Source organism: Rhinolophus ferrumequinum, chromosome 7 (genome assembly GCF_004115265.2).
Source record: "Rhinolophus ferrumequinum isolate MPI-CBG mRhiFer1 chromosome 7, mRhiFer1_v1.p, whole genome shotgun sequence".
Lineage (NCBI taxonomy): Eukaryota > Metazoa > Chordata > Mammalia > Chiroptera > Rhinolophidae > Rhinolophus > Rhinolophus ferrumequinum.
In genome coordinates, this window is record NC_046290.1 from 28,865,397 (window position 1) to 28,870,876 (window position 5,480).

Consider the following 5,480-nt stretch of genomic DNA (forward strand, 5'->3'; position numbering starts at 1 on the left):
AGGTGTGCTCAATGACCGCCCCAGAGCCCGGAGGCCTAGTCCTGAACCCAGCTCTGGAAGAAGCTCTGCCACCTGCTTGCTTTGCAGGGCCGCGGGGAGTAAAAAGAATAAAAATACGCTCAATCCCACCCCCCGCCTTTTTCAGTTTCAAAGTAGCTAGTTATCACAGTAAATCACACCTATTGTGATCTAGCTTCAATCTCTTCCCTTTTCTCTTCACCTCCTGAAATTTTAAGGAAATAGACTACCTTACAATGAAACTCCCCTTTTTCGTCTTCTACCAGTGCTGTCAAATATATAGTGCGAGCCACAAATGCAAGCCACTTAATGTAATCATACATTTTCTAGAAGCCATATTAAATGAATAGAAAGAAACAAGTGAGCTTAATTGTAATTGAGTTAAGTGTTTTACTTAATCCAATATTTCCAAAATGGTATTATTTTAACATGAAATTAACATAAAAAATTAGTAAGATCTTTTCTTTTTTTTCATAGTAATCAAAATTCAATGTATTTCACAGCGAGTATACCAGTTGGGATTAGGCACATTTGAAGTGCTCAATAGTCACATGTGGCTAGTGGCTATCACATTGTACAGCAAAGTTCTGGACATTATGTGTAAATTATTGTTTTTGTCGGGACTGACAATGTTAAAGCCAAATGAAGGGTGACTATAAGTAATGAAAAGGAGGAAAAGTATTTCTTTACTGTTAGTTTGAAGCATCTGCACAAATTGATTGTAGCCCTGTAGTTTAAGCAGGACTTAATAATGTTTTTCAATCTTGTCATCTTAAAAATCATTTCAATTTGGAACAAAAAGTTAGGTTAACCTTTTTCTCTAACATCTTCACCTAAGTGAATGAGAAAAATGGCTTTAAGTGAGAGCAATCATGAATAAATGATTTGTGCTGTTGATTGTTGACAATAATGAAGTCAGGGAAGGAAGCCAGCAAAAAGTGTGGTTCCTTGATGCTGAGAAAGAATGTAGGGTTAAAAGTACCAGTAGGCCAGAGCTTGGTTTGGGTCTTTGCCTTGACCATCAATGCCTCCTTAATCTTGGGTAAGTAAAGGATTTAACTTCTCTGAGCCTCAGTTTTCTCATCTATAAAGTAAGTATATTGCAGTATTAAACATATTTTACAAAGATAAGATTACAATTTAAAAATTAGATGAGGTAATGCTCATAACATTAAAATCCATTCTTTTATCATATTATCATTGTGAGTCACTTCTTGCTTGGACTTTCTATTATACAGGAAAGACCCATAAACTGTATGCTCATGCAGGGATGGAAAACTTTTGCTTTCTCCCCTTCTAGATTCATTGGCTGGTCTAATAACTGAATTGACTAAGTCAGATCAGCAAGAGAAAAACAAGTTGAATTTTGTACATACAGAAACCCATAAAAATATGAAACACCCTAAAGTGACCAAAGCAGGCAGCTTTTATACCTTTTAGATAAAGAAACAATAAGTTTGTGAAGAATTGACAAAGGGGTTTGAACTTGGGGTAGCAAATTGGTGAAGAAGTAATAAGGTTTATTTACACAATCTTCTCAGTCCTGAATTCCCTATCTCTGGCAATAAAGATGCCTTCTACTCTCCTGGTACAGGCTGGGTACCTTCATATGGGATATTTATTTCCTCTTATAGAAGACAAAGGAGGATCAGAGTGTCCTTGCACTGGCTATTTCTTAATAACTTTATTTCAAAATAATCAGTATGCCAAAGTGGCATGATTTGGGGAGGCATAGTCTACTCTCTTTCACTTGAAAATTGTGAGTTATCCTGTATGTTCTACTAAAGTACATGCCCCAGTCCTTTTCTTTTGTTTGCATTGATTACCCTTTTGTTCCCCTTAGAACTTTTATCCTGTATTGCACCTTTTCTACACCTGAGATTTTCTTATTAGCATCCATGGTGACATCGGTATCTTTGCAGTCTCAGTTAGATAAGTTAAATATTGAGATGTTATACTTGGCTTTCTCCCTATGTACTATGATGTAACTTTAGCCTTATTCTTATGATATATGAAAGGTGGACTTGGGGATAACATGAATGGAATTAGCTTCATGATAATAACAATAGTTAACATTTATTGAATGTTTATTATGTGCCAGTCACTATTCCAAGAACTTTGCTTTTATCATTTTATTTAATCCTCACATCCCATGAAGTAGACATTCCAATCATCCCCATTTTACAGAAAAGGTGCCGAGATGTTATGAGGGTTCAAATTCATCTGGGGACTGTTTTAGGGCTAACTGGCAGGTGCTAGGTATCGCAAAATGCCAAGAGGCTACACACACACACACACACACACACAAATGAGCACTCTGTAGGACTCTGAAGAGAATCATCAAAAATTCTCCTCCTCCATATTTATGCCTTTCTTATGGGTTTATGGTGAAAAGAGAGTAGGAGGACTAAATTCAGAGAGGTTGCAAAATATGTTGTAATATGTGGAGAGGCCTGCTGTGAACTATGGAAAAAGATTTATTTCCTTCAGCTGGGTTTGAAAGAGGTTTTTCAGGAAGAAATTGACAAGTTGGCTAATCTTAGATTCCCTCCTTTGTGATAGTTTAACCCTGGGAAAACTCTGTTTTGGCACTTGGCATGCTGGATTGTTAATCTTTGGTTTATTTAACTGTCTCCTCCACTAAACTAGCCTTCTGAAAGCAGAGGACACCTTTAATCTGCGCCCTTAGATTCCAGCCCAGTACTACTTGGTATATAACAGGCTTTTAACAGTAATAGGACTCAGCTGCAACAGTCCTGTTTTCCTTTGAGTCACCAGTATAATGATGGTAAAGAACGCTAGTTTTCAGAAACCTAGCAGAATTTAATTGACTTCAAGATCATCATTGGCCCATATGGGCGTAAATAGTGCAGCTTTTCAAATCCAGCTAATGAGAGAAAGTTATTATAAATATGGAGGAGAAAAAATTTGTACACCACATATCTGACAGAAGATTTGTATCTAGAATATATCTTTATACATATAACTACTTTATAACCCAACAGCTACATTCCTGAGCATTTATGATGGTTAATTTTTTTTTTTATTTGGGAACAGTGTGTTTCTCCAGAGCCCATCAGCTCCAAGTCATTGTCCTTGAATCTATTTGTGGAGGGTGCAGCTCAGCTCCCAGTCTAGCCACCGTTTTCAATCTTAGTTGCAGGGGGTGCAGCCCACCATCCCATGCGGGAATTGAACCAGCAATCCTGTTGTTCAGAGCTCACGCTCTAACCAACTGAGCCATCCAGTTGTCCCCTATGATGGTTAATTTTGTATGTCAACTTGACTGGGCCATGGGATGCCCAGATATCTGGTTAAACATTATTTTTGGGTGTGCCTGTGAGGGTATCCCTGGAAGAGATTGGCATTTGAATCTGTAGACTGAGTAAAGCCGATGCATCTCCCAAATGTGAGGGAGCATCATGCTATCCACTGAGGGCCTGAAGAAAACAAAGAGGAGGAAGGGAGAATCCATCTCCCTGCAATGATTGCTTGAGTTGGGACATAAGTTTTCTCCTGGTCTTGGTCTAGGACTTACATCATTGTTGCTCTGGTTCTAGGTCTTCAGACTTGAACTGAAACTACACCTCTAGCTTTCCTGGGTCTCCAGCTTGCAGACAGTAAATCATGGGACTTCTCAGCCTCCATAATCATGTGAGCCAATTTCTTATAATAAAGCATGTATATCCTATTAGTTCTGTTTCTCTGGAGAACCCTGACTACGACAGAAATTGGTGCTGAGAAGTAGAGTGCTACTACTACAAAAAATACCTAAAAAATTTGGAAGTGGCTTTGGAACTGGTTAGTGGGGAGAGGCTGGTAATTTTTGGGGGTGAGTGCTAGAAAAAGCCAACAAAGCCATGAAGGGACTATTAAAGGTAAATCTTATGAGGGCTCAGAAAAGAAATAGGAAAGCTGCAGAGAACGCTTCCATCTTCTTAGAAAATACAAATAATCATGTATAGAATGTTGGTAGAAATATGGATGGTAAAGGCATTTCTGATGAGGTCTCAGATAGAAATGAGGCACGTGTTGTTGGACAACGGAAAAAAGGCAATACTCATTATAAAGTGGCAAAGATTTTGGCCAAACTGTGTTCATGTTCTAGTGATTTATGGAAGGTGGATCTTGTAAGCAATAAATTGGATATTTAGCTGAGGAAAATTTTAAGCAAAGTATTGAAGGAGCAGCTTTATGCTTCCTGACTTATGGAAAAATGTGAGAAGAGAGAAATTAATTGAAGAAGGAATTGTAAAGCAAAAAGTAACTAGAATGTAGAGATTTAGAAAATTCTCAGCCCGTTCCTATTGAAAAGAATGAAAAAGCATGTTTAGAAGAGAATACTAAGGGTAGGACTGACCAATCACTTGATAAGGAGATTAATATGGGTATGAACTGGGGACCTAATCAGCCGCGCCAGCAGGAACACTGCCAGGTGAACTGAAGGGGACAGAGATAGGACAGAATGAAGGAAGTCTATTGACTTTTTGATTCTACAGGACAGGATGATAAAGCTATTTGTGAATTTGCACTATTCTTCAAGAAAAGGGAAGAATGGCTCCCAAAAGCAATTCAGAGATCATCAGGGACACCATCTCAGTTTCCACAGGCCAGACAACCTCGAACCAAAGCTGTGGGGCAATGCCCCCCAGAGTTCTGCGGGTGATCTGCCCAGCAGAGCTCTGGGGTACTACCCCCACATAGAACCTCACGTAGACTCACGTAGATGTGGAGTGGCATCCTTTGCCACTGCAGTGGGCCTGGATTGCGGATCATAGAGCCAAGGATGATTTCTCAAACCTTAAGATATTATGATATTTGCCCTGCTAGATTTTGGATTTACTTGGGACCTGCTACCCCTTCCTTCTTTCCTAGTCCTTCATTTTGGATTAGGAATGTCTACCCTATGCCTGTCCCACCATTGTGTTTTAGAAGCATGTAACTTAACTGGTTTCACAGGTTCACAACTGGAGAGGAATTTTGCCTCAGTTTGAGTTGTACTTTGACTGTCATCCATATTTGATCTGAATGATATTTAGATGAGACTTTGGACTTTAGAATTTAGAGTTAATTCTGGAATGTGTTAAGACTTCTGGGTCTGTTGGGATGGAATGAGTGTATTTTGCATGTCTGAACGACATAAATCTTCAGGGGCCAGGAGCAGAATGCTATAGACTGAATGTTTGCATCCCCTCCGAATTCATATGTGGAAGTCCTAATCCCCAATATGATAGTATTTGGAGGTGGGGTCTTTGGGAGGTAATTAGGTTAGATGAGGTCATGAGGATGGAGCCGCCATAATGGGATTTGTGCCTTTACAAGAAGAGGAAGAGACCAGATCCCTTTCTCTTTGTGCCATGTGAGGGCACAGCATGAAGATGGCCATTTACAAACCAGGAAGAGGGTCCTCACCAGAACCTGACCATGCTGGTGCCTTGATCTTGGACTTCACAGCCTCCAGA